This window comes from Helianthus annuus, chromosome 5 (assembly GCF_002127325.2).
Source record: "Helianthus annuus cultivar XRQ/B chromosome 5, HanXRQr2.0-SUNRISE, whole genome shotgun sequence".
NCBI classification, from domain to species: Eukaryota; Viridiplantae; Streptophyta; class Magnoliopsida; order Asterales; family Asteraceae; genus Helianthus; species Helianthus annuus.
The window spans coordinates 13,055,957-13,071,809 of NC_035437.2; positions in this window are offsets into that span (position 1 = coordinate 13,055,957).

Genomic DNA, 15,853 nt, shown 5'->3' on the forward strand with positions numbered 1-15,853 from the left:
AGTTTTAGAACACCGGATTTTATTTAAAAAGATGGAATAAATTCCATGTTTTACAAAGGTAGCTTTTAATAAAAATAATATTTCTTAATTTGAAAATAAGCCACTTCTTGAAGTCCTTCAGTGTCGGATCCAATCCTTACTTCACTCTATTGTAATTACCTGAAACGCGTTTTAAAAAGATTTTGTCAGCGGGAAATACTGAGTGAATTATTCTAGTTACTGAAAATGACACATTTTATTATAATTCACAGTGGTAAGATCTTTTACAATGTTTCCTGATATCAACCAACTACCCACAGTACTTTACCACTCGATCCATTGGCCCATTCGTCCAATGGTATCTGTGATTATGGTCATATCACCCAATGGCTGCCCCAATGGTGAAGATTATCAAGTAATGTGCACAATACCCCACACACCGGCTGTAATTTGGTGATTCACATAAACTTAATCACTGTAAGTTATAATTCTGAAAATAATTTGGAGTATTGTAAATAATCACAAACTGTGATAAAAGAATTTATAAAAAGAGAATAACTCACAATATAAGCATGCAGTATTTGAATTAACAAGCTTTATGGTTCAGATTCTTCTGAGAATTAACATCTACTTTGATTGTAAGTGTATTGAGATTAATAATCCTAATTTAGGAAATGATGCACACAAAACCGGGGTAATGATCAATACAACGATTACGATAATTCCCCGAGATCAATTTTTACAATGAATGTCCAAGTGCAATACTTCAACTCATTTATCAAAATGACAAACGACAAAGTATAGTACTTCAACTCGTATATCGAATTATCGACAACGACAAAGTACAATGCTTCGGCTCATTTATCGGATTACCGACAAACGATAAAGCATAGCCCAATGTGGGCGGCACTTAGGCATTCCTTGGGTATATTGATCCCGGAAACTGAATCGTAATGGCGATCGAGTAATTACCCTGTTCTGCGGCAGCACCTCGATAATAGTGTGTGTGTTTAATTGTAGTAAAACGACCTTAACTCGACGTAGGAGACGAATTTTAACGTCGAACGAATGCCAGAAATCAAGTCCCAGGCCCCTCTATTTATACTGAAAATTGGACTCTCCCGCGTGTCGCGGAAGGTTACAAGGATTCTTCCGCTACTCGCCTGGGAAGTCATTTTTAGGGTAGGGTAGGTACGTGTCCAGCTAGCCTTGCTGAGTCGACGGTTTCAGAAAATTCAATTTAGACAACGAATTATATAGATAATCGTAAGCTAGGGTTTACCCCCCTCGAGTTTTAGGGGCCCTGATCCTAATTCCAATTGTAATGAAAATTTTAGGGTTTATGCGGAATTATCTGGGTGTCTCAATTATAATTTTTTTCTATTAAATAAAATAATACGATAAATAGTTTTGACGAGGGTTGTTACATTCTCCCCACCTTAATAAAAATCTCTTCCTCGAGATTTGGGTTAGGATATTTCTGTTAGATTTATGTTATAACTTAGTCAATAGATGACACAGAACTAAATATCAAATTTTGTGAATACGAGTTATAAAATAGGATTCAATGGTTCAACTGACTTAGTTCAAGAAATTGGGGTCAAATGGATGAGATGAAATGATATAATTTCCAATGTGATTTTATTTGTAACGGAGGAAGATTCCTCATCAACAAATTTGAAAATGAAATAGAAGTATGAAAATGATTGTCAACTACCGAATCACTACAAAGGAAAAATCCAATGTGTTGATTTTGCAAGGGTACACCGGAATGAAATAGAGTTTAGTGTATCATTGTCTGAATACATAATTGTATCGAGACTATTTTCAAATGATGAGTCAACCGGAATATATATGTGATTTTGAATGGTTCGTATGATTAGGATTAGCACAAGCTAACGGCTCCGCAAGGTGTCGTAATGATTAAAATAAATTAAGAATTATGGTGACCGAGGAATATGTACATAACTGAAAGCTCTAATGAAGTAAAATTGAATAAGATTTTCAATTGATAATGTGATCTTAACACATAGTTGTATTAAGACTGATTAAGAATATGGACCAACAAAATTAAAATTCGTATATTAGGAGTGAAATTGAAGATAGCACAAGCTGCAAATTTATTATGACGCCACAAGGTGTCATAGGAATAAAAATTAATAGCGGTGAATGAAACGAGTTTCACCATGCTTTAGATAAAAGTTTTCAAATGAATTATTTTGGATTGAAATTGAAATAACTGAATAATGTTTTTTTGATCAATGATGATAAAATATTACGAAGTACTTGATAGATATACGGAAATATGAAATGAATTTGTGTATCATTATCTTAGCACCTGATTTTGTTAAGATTGATTTGATAAAATAAATCAAAGCGGATTCAACATGAATAAATAATTAAATCCGTATGTACGAGGTGTAACTATGATATTTTCTTGGGGTTATGTTTCTTATTTTAATTAAGAGGAATAATGTAGCATGGAATGGAATCAAAAGATATTTTGAGGGGTATAAATTTTTTGAAAATTAAAATGATTTATAGAAACAACTGGATTTAATATCCGAAATGAACTTACTTTGATCAATAGGGAGGTTCTGAATTGATAAATATCTATTTGTAAATGGAAGTATGGAAAATGATTTGTTAATGTTTATCCGAAAATCAGTATTGTTTACTTAAATGGTAATGGACAACAGGATTTAGTGTATTGTAATCTGAGTACATAATTGTACCAAGAAAATGACGAATCAAACAAATGACTCCTGAATAGGGTTTAACACAGGCTACAACTCTATTCGGATGCTACAAAGCGTTTGTAATGATTTGAAAGAATTCAATAATGATAACCGAATAAATTCACCGTTTTCGAAATTGTGAGTTTCAAGGAAGCGAATCTAGATATTTCAAAAGATGAAATATTCTGATGAAATGATAAAGTTTCCAAGGTGATTATGTTTAAACCAAAAGATATATGATCTATAGATTTTTAGAATAAATGTGAAGAACTTTTTAGATTTGGTAAAAATTCTTTGTCAGAAGAAAACTTACCTTGATTGGTATCTTAAGGAATACGGAAGATTGACCGGTTCAAAAGGAAATGAAAACATGAAAATGTTTTGTCAGATATTGAATTATGATAAGAGAAAATCAATGTGCTGCGATGGGTGATTTGTAAGAATACATGAAAAGACAATAAAGTTAGAGTACTTTTTGTCTTAATACAAAATTGTATTCAGATGATTTTAATCAAAATGTTTAATTAAAGATAGGTGATATTTTGATTTACTAAATACCTTTTCCTTTTTATGTTATCATAAAGTAGAATAATAAAATAAATATAGATAGGTTTAAAATATAAAAACCCGTAATAATAATATATGTTTTATAAATAGGTTTACCCAATATTATAGAACTCATGATTATTATTTTTTAAAATCAAGTATGTTTACTATAAGATTAGGGTATCATAAATGTTTATTTTAATATCGAGCATACTTAAATATTGGCTTGCGTAAATGACATTTGATATTTTAATATGTACACATTATAAAGGAATATTTTTATAAGTATTTAATAGTTGTGAAATATTAACCAAAAATTTATTTATAACATGTCTTGTTTATGAATATTTAGGCGATTATTTAGATAATTTTATTCGTCTCTTTATTTGTTTTATGAAAATATGTTTTCTCTTCACAGTACGAAGTATATATATATATTTCTATAAAAATATTTGTATATTTAATTGAAATTTACTAAATAAGTATGATGACTTAATTTATATTAAATAGTTATTATCATTGTTGGATATTGGTTAGTACTGCCTTGTTTAAGCATAGGTGATCAGTCCATGCCTAACTAAGGTTGTGCTATTCAATATCTGTCTTGATAATACCCTTAAAATAATGTTAATACCTACTGTTATTAATATTTAAATATTTATTAAAAATAAATAAATTAAACGAGATCAGCGAAATTTTCAAATGTTGTGAAAAATGTCACCACAAGGTGATTGTAATCAAATAAATGTTTTGATAAATTCGAAGACTAAACAAGCATGCTATGGTTCAAGAGAATTGAAGTGCTTGTCGGGACTATTTCAAATATGATGGCTTCAATCCATCATATGGGACTTTGAATTGAATACATGATGCGAGCAAGTTCAATCAATTGAACTTGGTGTAAACAAAACGAGTTCATGTATTAATAAGAAATTTTGGGATATGTTTACAACAAAAACCATGTATGCTAAAGGAAATTGACTCGATATCAAAGAGTCAACGTTTTGCAATAAACGTGGTTTATAAATGCAAAGATCAAGTATAGTGATATGATATTTGAGCTTTTGATAAAAATAATAAATTGGAATGAAGCCCTCCAGTGGTCTTTATAAATCAAATGAACCACATGCGCAACAAACAGTGCATGTGTAAAGTGTGGATTTACCAAGAAATGAAATAGATCAATATTTGCTACTATGAAAGAAATCCTCATGGTATGATGACTATTAGAGGAAGTAAAAACACGAAAGTCAAAAATTTTTTTTTATAGGCAGAAGTCAGAATTGCAACGAAAGAAATATAAGAGCTTTATCTGGAATTTCGTGTGATAACTTATTTGTTTAATGACATTATCAGAGAATGTCGAATGAAGTGAAATAGAATAGGGAATGTGCAAAACTATATGACTTCTTTTGTAGTACTAATAATTATGACTCAAGTTAAACTATGTACCGATGTTTGTGAAATGTTGTTCCAACGTACCTCAGCGATATTTTGATCGTTTGTAAGATCATGTGGCAAAGTGCCGCTTTTTGATTAGGAGTTCTTTTACCGACGGAATTAATATTGGTGTCATCGTGCCTAATTTATATTTTTCAAAGGTCTTGCCTTGGAAGTTGTGTGTGATAAACTTTGACGTCTGTGGACATATAATTTAATAAGTTTCATGTGCTTTCTTGTCCACTAGTACAACTTTAGTTGTGTAAATCGTATATGGCAATTCTTTTAGAATTTCTTTTACTCTTAATGATGTTCCAACTTAAATGGATTTCCATTGTTTTGTCAGACGAGCTACGGGACAATTAATCAAACGAAATAATGTTTGATATCGGAAAAGAGATTCCTGATAAAGAAATCTAGACACAAATGCTAGTGCTTTATTTCAAATTGTCAATCCTTATGGTTTTTGGATTTTCTTATAGATATACTTATATAATCATATATTTCACATGCTGAAATAAACATACCATTTATCAGGTCAATGTATTAACAAAGTCATATTTCCAAAAACCAGTCAAATATCTTGTCATAATACTATTTTAGGGAAATTTTGTCACTTGTTTGACATATTATATACCCCGTCTTACCCGGTTCACGCCGGAGAGGTAATCTCAGTATATCCGGACAAGCTGGAGAGTCTGCTACTCTATACCCAGTTTTGCCGGAGAAAATTTTCTATTTCCCATAAATAGTATCTTTTCAAGATTTTAGAAGTGTCTCTTTTATTAGGACTTTTATCCAGAATCAAGGAAATTTGTATTCCCATAATATATCTTATTCTAAACCAAATAATATCAATAAGCAAGAATAAATAGCAATTAAGTGCTATTGCCTGCTAACCGTCATTCTTATGACATACCAGTATCCATTACATTATACTTATATAAGTAATTTTACCTTAAAGTTTATTTTAAGGAAAAATTCTTAAGTTCAAGTCTAAATATTATTCAGAATGTTATCCGGTAATATTGAGTTTTTAACTTTCCGTTTAAGCTTAGGTATTACTATTATAACACCTACTTGCTCTAAACAAGTGGCTTAGTTTATACTAAGGCATCTTTTCTTATGTGCAAGTCTAAATGCTATCGGATGTGCTACCAGTTAAGTTAATAGCAATCTCCTAACTCTTTTATTTAAGCTTAAGTATTGTTATCACAACACTTTATAGGCTTAAAGTAGTGGCTTAGCTCTGATACCACCTTCTGTCACGACCCCCGACCCCATCTGGCCGGAATCGGTGCCGTGAGCAGTCCAGTGGTACCGGTGATTATTTTGAAAAACATTGCAGCGGAAATTTCATCAGGACCGTGAGTTAGGAAAAATATCAGAGTTTTAGAACACCGGATTTTATTTAAAAAGATGGAATAAATTCCATGTTTTACAAAGGTAGCTTTTAATAAAAATAATATTTCTTAATTTGAAAATAAGCCACTTCTTGAAGTCCTTCAGTGTCGGATCCAATCCTTACTTCACTCTATTGTAATTACCTGAAACGCGTTTTAAAAAGATTTTGTCAGCGGGAAATACTGAGTGAATTATTCTAGTTACTGAAAATGACACATTTTATTATAATTCACAGTGGTAAGATCTTTTACAATGTTTCCTGATATCAACCAACTACCCACAGTACTTTACCACTCGATCCATTGGCCCATTCGTCCAATGGTATCTGTGATTATGGTCATATCACCCAATGGCTGCCCCAATGGTGAAGATTATCAAGTAATGTGCACAATACCCCACACACCGGCTGTAATTTGGTGATTCACATAAACTTAATCACTGTAAGTTATAATTCTGAAAATAATTTGGAGTATTGTAAATAATCACAAACTGTGATAAAAGAATTTATAAAAAGAGAATAACTCACAATATAAGCATGCAGTATTTGAATTAACAAGCTTTATGGTTCAGATTCTTCTGAGAATTAACATCTACTTTGATTGTAAGTGTATTGAGATTAATAATCCTAATTTAGGAAATGATGCACACAAAACCGGGGTAATGATCAATACAACGATTACGATAATTCCCCGAGATCAATTTTTACAATGAATGTCCAAGTGCAATACTTCAACTCATTTATCAAAATGACAAACGACAAAGTATAGTACTTCAACTCGTATATCGAATTATCGACAACGACAAAGTACAATGCTTCGGCTCATTTATCGGATTACCGACAAACGATAAAGCATAGCCCAATGTGGGCGGCACTTAGGCATTCCTTGGGTATATTGATCCCGGAAACTGAATCGTAATGGCGATCGAGTAACTACCCTGTTCTGCGGCAGCACCTCGATAATAGTGTGTGTGTTTAATTGTAGTAAAACGACCTTAACTCGACGTAGGAGACGAATTTTAACGTCGAACGAATGCCAGAAATCAAGTCCCAGGCCCCTCTATTTATACTGAAAATTGGACTCTCCCGCGTGTCGCGGAAGGTTACAAGGATTCTTCCGCTACTCGCCTGGGAAGTCATTTTTAGGGTAGGGTAGGTACGTGTCCAGCTAGCCTTGCTGAGTCGACGGTTTCAGAAAATTCAATTTAGACAACGAATTATATAGATAATCGTAAGCTAGGGTTTACCCCCCTCGAGTTTTAGGGGCCCTGATCCTAATTCCAATTGTAATGAAAATTTTAGGGTTTATGCGGAATTATCTGGGTGTCTCAATTATAATTTTTTTCTATTAAATAAAATAATACGATAAATAGTTTTGACGAGGGTTGTTACATTCTCCCCACCTTAATAAAAATCTCTTCCTCGAGATTTGGGTTAGGATATTTCTGTTAGATTTATGTTATAACTTAGTCAATAGATGACACAGAACTAAATATCAAATTTTGTGAATACGAGTTATAAAATAGGATTCAATGGTTCAACTGACTTAGTTCAAGAAATTGGGGTCAAATGGATGAGATGAAATGATATAATTTCCAATGTGATTTTATTTGTAACGGAGGAAGATTCCTCATCAACAAATTTGAAAATGAAATAGAAGTATGAAAATGATTGTCAACTACCGAATCACTACAAAGGAAAAATCCAATGTGTTGATTTTGCAAGGGTACACCGGAATGAAATAGAGTTTAGTGTATCATTGTCTGAATACATAATTGTATCGAGACTATTTTCAAATGATGAGTCAACCGGAATATATATGTGATTTTGAATGGTTCGTATGATTAGGATTAGCACAAGCTAACGGCTCCGCAAGGTGTCGTAATGATTAAAATAAATTAAGAATTATGGTGACCGAGGAATATGTACATAACTGAAAGCTCTAATGAAGTAAAATTGAATAAGATTTTCAATTGATAATGTGATCTTAACACATAGTTGTATTAAGACTGATTAAGAATATGGACCAACAAAATTAAAATTCGTATATTAGGAGTGAAATTGAAGATAGCACAAGCTGCAAATTTATTATGACGCCACAAGGTGTCATAGGAATAAAAATTAATAGCGGTGAATGAAACGAGTTTCACCATGCTTTAGATAAAAGTTTTCAAATGAATTATTTTGGATTGAAATTGAAATAACTGAATAACGTTTTTTTGATCAATGATGATAAAATATTACGAAGTACTTGATAGATATACGGAAATATGAAATGAATTTGTGTATCATTATCTTAGCACCTGATTTTGTTAAGATTGATTTGATAAAATAAATCAAAGCGGATTCAACATGAATAAATAATTAAATCCGTATGTACGAGGTGTAACTATGATATTTTCTTGGGGTTATGTTTCTTATTTTAATTAAGAGGAATAATGTAGCATGGAATGGAATCAAAAGATATTTTGAGGGGTATAAATTTTTTGAAAATTAAAATGATTTATAGAAACAACTGGATTTAATATCCGAAATGAACTTACTTTGATCAATAGGGAGGTTCTGAATTGATAAATATCTATTTGTAAATGGAAGTATGGAAAATGATTTGTTAATGTTTATCCGAAAATCAGTATTGTTTACTTAAATGGTAATGGACAACAGGATTTAGTGTATTGTAATCTGAGTACATAATTGTACCAAGAAAATGACGAATCAAACAAATGACTCCTGAATAGGGTTTAACACAGGCTACAACTCTATTCGGATGCTACAAAGCGTTTGTAATGATTTGAAAGAATTCAATAATGATAACCGAATAAATTCACCGTTTTCGAAATTGTGAGTTTCAAGGAAGCGAATCTAGATATTTCAAAAGATGAAATATTCTGATGAAATGATAAAGTTTCCAAGGTGATTATGTTTAAACCAAAAGATATATGATCTATAGATTTTTAGAATAAATGTGAAGAACTTTTTAGATTTGGTAAAAATTCTTTGTCAGAAGAAAACTTACCTTGATTGGTATCTTAAGGAATACGGAAGATTGACCGGTTCAAAAGGAAATGAAAACATGAAAATGTTTTGTCAGATATTGAATTATGATAAGAGAAAATCAATGTGCTGCGATGGGTGATTTGTAAGAATACATGAAAAGACAATAAAGTTAGAGTACTTTTTGTCTTAATACAAAATTGTATTCAGATGATTTTAATCAAAATGTTTAATTAAAGATAGGTGATATTTTGATTTACTAAATACCTTTTCCTTTTTATGTTATCATAAAGTAGAATAATAAAATAAATATAGATAGGTTTAAAATATAAAAACCCGTAATAATAATATATGTTTTATAAATAGGTTTACCCAATATTATAGAACTCATGATTATTATTTTTTAAAATCAAGTATGTTTACTATAAGATTAGGGTATCATAAATGTTTATTTTAATATCGAGCATACTTAAATATTGGCTTGCGTAAATGACATTTGATATTTTAATATGTACACATTATAAAGGAATATTTTTATAAGTATTTAATAGTTGTGAAATATTAACCAAAAATTTATTTATAACATGTCTTGTTTATGAATATTTAGGCGATTATTTAGATAATTTTATTCGTCTCTTTATTTGTTTTATGAAAATATGTTTTCTCTTCACAGTACGAAGTATATATATATATTTCTATAAAAATATTTGTATATTTAATTGAAATTTACTAAATAAGTATGATGACTTAATTTATATTAAATAGTTATTATCATTGTTGGATATTGGTTAGTACTGCCTTGTTTAAGCATAGGTGATCAGTCCATGCCTAACTAAGGTTGTGCTATTCAATATCTGTCTTGATAATACCCTTAAAATAATGTTAATACCTACTGTTATTAATATTTAAATATTTATTAAAAATAAATAAATTAAACGAGATCAGCGAAATTTTCAAATGTTGTGAAAAATGTCACCACAAGGTGATTGTAATCAAATAAATGTTTTGATAAATTCGAAGACTAAACAAGCATGCTATGGTTCAAGAGAATTGAAGTGCTTGTCGGGACTATTTCAAATATGATGGCTTCAATCCATCATATGGGACTTTGAATTGAATACATGATGCGAGCAAGTTCAATCAATTGAACTTGGTGTAAACAAAACGAGTTCATGTATTAATAAGAAATTTTGGGATATGTTTACAACAAAAATCATGTATGCTAAAGGAAATTGACTCGATATCAAAGAGTCAACGTTTTGCAATAAACGTGGTTTATAAATGCAAAGATCAAGTATAGTGATATGATATTTGAGCTTTTGATAAAAATAATAAATTGGAATGAAGCCCTCCAGTGGTCTTTATAAATCAAATGAACCACATGCGCAACAAACAGTGCATGTGTAAAGTGTGGATTTACCAAGAAATGAAATAGATCAATATTTGCTACTATGAAAGAAATCCTCATGGTATGATGACTATTAGAGGAAGTAAAAACACGAAAGTCAAAAAATTTTTTTTTATAGGCAGAAGTCAGAATTGCAACGAAAGAAATATAAGAGATTTATCTGGAATTTCGTGTGATAACTTATTTGTTTAATGACATTATCAGAGAATGTCGAATGAAGTGAAATAGAATAGGGAATGTGCAAAACTATATGACTTCTTTTGTAGTACTAATAATTATGACTCAAGTTAAACTATGTACCGATGTTTGTGAAATGTTGTTCCAACGTACCTCAGCGATATTTTGATCGTTTGTAAGATCATGTGGCAAAGTGCCGCTTTTTGATTAGGAGTTCTTTTTCCGACGGAATTAATATTGGTGTCATCGTGCCTAATTTATATTTTTCAATGGTCTTGCCTTGGAAGTTGTGTGTGATAAACTTTGACGTCTGTGGACATATAATTTAATAAGTTTCATGTGCTTTCTTGTCCACTAGTACAACTTTAGTTGTGTAAATCGTATATGGCAATTCTTTTAGAATTTCTTTTACTCTTAATGATGTTCCAACTTAAATGGATTTCCATTGTTTTGTCAGACGAGCTACGGGACAATTAATCAAACGAAATAATGTTTGATATCGGAAAAGAGATTCCTGATAAAGAAATCTAGACACAAATGCTAGTGCTTTATTTCAAATTGTCAATCCTTATGGTTTTTGGATTTTCTTATAGATATACTTATATAATCATATATTTCACATGCTGAAATAAACATACCATTTATCAGGTCAATGTATTAACAAAGTCATATTTCCAAAAACCAGTCAAATATCTTGTCATAATACTATTTTAGGGAAATTTTGTCACTTGTTTGACATATTATATACCCCGTCTTACCCGGTTCACGCCGGAGAGGTAATCTCAGTATATCCGGACAAGCTGGAGAGTCTGCTACTCTATACCCAGTTTTGCCGGAGAAAATTTTCTATTTCCCATAAATAGTATCTTTTCAAGATTTTAGAAGTGTCTCTTTTATTAGGACTTTTATCCAGAATCAAGGAAATTTGTATTCCCATAATATATCTTATTCTAAACCAAATAATATCAATAAGCAAGAATAAATAGCAATTAAGTGCTATTGCCTGCTAACCGTCATTCTTATGACATACCAGTATCCATTACATTATACTTATATAAGTAATTTTACCTTAAAGTTTATTTTAAGGAAAAATTCTTAAGTTCAAGTCTAAATATTATTCAGAATGTTATCCGGTAATATTGAGTTTTTAACTTTCCGTTTAAGCTTAGGTATTACTATTATAACACCTACTTGCTCTAAACAAGTGGCTTAGTTTATACTAAGGCATCTTTTCTTATGTGCAAGTCTAAATGCTATCGGATGTGCTACCAGTTAAGTTAATAGCAATCTCCTAACTCTTTTATTTAAGCTTAAGTATTGTTATCACAACACTTTATAGGCTTAAAGTAGTGGCTTAGCTCTGATACCACCTTCTGTCACGACCCCCGACCCCATCTGGCCGGAATCGGTGCCGTGAGCAGTCCAGTGGTACCGGTGATTATTTTGAAAAACATTGCAGCGGAAATTTCATCAGGACCGTGAGTTAGGAAAAATATCAGAGTTTTAGAACACCGGATTTTATTTAAAAAGATGGAATAAATTCCATGTTTTACAAAGGTAGCTTTTAATAAAAATAATATTTCTTAATTTGAAAATAAGCCACTTCTTGAAGTCCTTCAGTGTCGGATCCAATCCTTACTTCACTCTATTGTAATTACCTGAAACGCGTTTTAAAAAGATTTTGTCAGCGGGAAATACTGAGTGAATTATTCTAGTTACTGAAAATGACACATTTTATTATAATTCACAGTGGTAAGATCTTTTACAATGTTTCCTGATATCAACCAACTACCCACAGTACTTTACCACTCGATCCATTGGCCCATTCGTCCAATGGTATCTGTGATTATGGTCATATCACCCAATGGCTGCCCCAATGGTGAAGATTATCAAGTAATGTGCACAATACCCCACATACCGGCTGTAATTTGGTGATTCACATAAACTTAATCACTGTAAGTTATAATTCTGAAAATAATTTGGAGTATTGTAAATAATCACAAACTGTGATAAAAGAATTTATAAAAAGAGAATAACTCACAATATAAGCATGCAGTATTTGAATTAACAAGCTTTATGGTTCAGATTCTTCTGAGAATTAGCATCTACTTTGATTGTAAGTGTATTGAGATTAATAATCCTAATTTAGGAAATGATGCACACAAAACCGGGGTAATGATCAATACAACGATTACGATAATTCCCCGAGATCAATTTTTACAATGAATGTCCAAGTGCAATACTTCAACTCATTTATCAAAATGACAAACGACAAAGTATAGTACTTCAACTCGTATATCGAATTATCGACAACGACAAAGTACAATGCTTCGGCTCATTTATCGGATTACCGACAAACGATAAAGCATAGCCCAATGTGGGCGGCACTTAGGCATTCCTTGGGTATATTGATCCCGGAAACTGAATCGTAATGGCGATCGAGTAATTACCCTGTTCTGCGGCAGCACCTCGATAATAGTGTGTGTGTTTAATTGTAGTAAAACGTCCTTAACTCGACGTAGGAGACGAATTTTAACGTCGAACGAATGCCAGAAATCAAGTCCCAGGCCCCTCTATTTATACTGAAAATTGGACTCTCCCGCGTGTCGCGGAAGGTTACAAGGATTCTTCCGCTACTCGCCTGGGAAGTCATTTTTAGGGTAGGGTAGGTACGTGTCCAGCTAGCCTTGCTGAGTCGACGGTTTCAGAAAATTCAATTTAGACAACGAATTATATAGATAATCGTAAGCTAGGGTTTACCCCCCTCGAGTTTTAGGGGCCCTGATCCTAATTCCAATTGTAATGAAAATTTTAGGGTTTATGCGGAATTATCTGGGTGTCTCAATTATAATTTTTTTCTATTAAATAAAATAATACGATAAATAGTTTTGACGAGGGTTGTTACATGTTATGTGTGGGAATCAATCGAATCGAAACTCGAAAGCAATCGAACTCAATCGAATCCGAAACCGAAATGTAAATTATAGATGCTTATATGTTGATATAGTAGTTGGGACTAAAAGTAATTTGATTAGGAAACCCTATCGTATTCGTATAATCCTCCATTGAAATCGAAATATCAAAAATCGTCGCAAAACACTCGAAAAGGGCCGCTGACCGATCAGGATGTCACTGATCGAACAGGCCAGCCGATCAAACCTGCTGTTCGATCGAGCAGGCCAGCCGACCAGGAATCCTAGCCGATCGGTCAGGACTTTCCCTTTTGGGAAGCATATAAATAGCCCTCATTTAGTCATCTTTACCATTTTGGAAAGCTCTGACCGACCAGCTCATCTTCTTCACCTTTTCTCAGATTTCTTCTGATTCCGGTAAGTTTTCACTCTAAATCTTGTACTTTCTTGATCAATACACACTTCTACACCTTTCTGTCTTTCAAATCTCGATTTCTAACCGTGAAATCATCAAGATCTAAGAATTCTAGGATGATGTCATCATGGTGTTCTTGAAGAACTTCATGTTTTGGCCTCATTCCACCATGAATAAACTTAGATCTAACCGATTTCCGCATAAACAAACTAAGATCTATTGTAGATCTTCACATTTTCATGGTGTAAAGGATTGGAAGAAGGATTTCCAACTTTCTTTCAACTCTTTTACACTCAAAACCTTCAAACTGGTAGAAACGGAGCTTGAGCCGACTTACCAATCATTCTAGTGGATGAGTGGTTCAAAAATCAGATTCTATCTACGAGATTCACCGACTTCGGGTTAAACATCAAACCACCGTTCCGAACAGTTTACCGGCCGGACTAGGGTGAATCCTGTTCGAACAGGGAAAACAAGTAAGAACGAAAGTTCCATGGTTTAGCTCCTTGTCGAAATACTTCGAAATTATGTCAAACCATCAAAACAGCCAAGTGTTAGACGAGAGGCCGACCAGGTCAGAATGCTGGCCGAACGGCTAGGCTGTTCAAATGAACAGCCCAGCCGATCGGACATGCCAGCCGATCGACCGGGCCAGCCGATCGGCTAGCACATGACCCCACATTTTACAACTTCATGAAGTCTAGTATTGAACGAGTGCTGTTCGATTGAATTACTCTTCGGATCATGAGATATTATGCTTCAACACTTAATCGATTCTCAAATTCGTTCGACGCAATGAACTGCCAACCGATCGAACATGTTGTTCGATCGAGTGACATTCAGCTGAGAACTTACTTCTGAAGTACCTAACCGATCGGTTGGGCTAGCCGATCGAACGGACCGTTCGATCGACCGACCTGAAAGGCAAGGATACTTCAATGTTTTTAAATACTGCAACAAAAACTTCAAAAGTTCAAACCATCATACACAAACACATCCTTCTCAAAGGAAGAAACAATCCACTTGAACTGTCCAACCGATCGAGCCTCCCGGCCGATCGAACATACCACCCGAACGGTTAGGCGGTTTGATCGAACTTGTTGTTCGATCGACCAGACTGTTCGACCCATTTACACTTGTTTACATTTCCACGTTACTCATCGTATTACCATCGAACTATTCAGGCTAACCCTACTCCCAAGCGCTCCCTTCAATCCATAATTCAATCGTTGTGAGTATACTCGAACCCCTTTTTGCTTTAGCACTTTTGTGTGTTACATACGTTACTTATCAAAATCACAATCAAATCACACTACTCAATTAATTGAACGCTAACCGATTGCATGTATTACGTGACTAAATGAATGCCTGTTTATTATGTTTACACGTGGAATGTTGTCTACCTGCCTTAACGACGTAGTACTATAGTTTGGACTCAGCACCCGTTTACTCGGGGGTTGTTAAGGACAATAACTTGCATGGATTACGGTGGAAATCATGTATTGCGAACTGTCTCGGACAGTCAACCCGCAGTCATTGGTATCAATGGATCCATGTCGATAATTAACATGCTTCGTTTTCTGCTGTGTATGTGCTGGTTATGCGTAAACTATTTCGAACTCTATATGCTATATCAAACTTGTATGCTCACCTTTACATTATATGTATTGACTTTATTTTAACGTATGTGACAGGTGTTTAAGATGCATTCTTGCTAGGGAAGCGAGGCTATAATAAGGAGTCTATAGCCCCCAACAAATAGTTGTCTGTAGCTGTCATGCTAGGGGTCTTTAGAGGCAAAAACAATATTTATTTATTTGTGTTAAATCTGAGTTGTCGGAA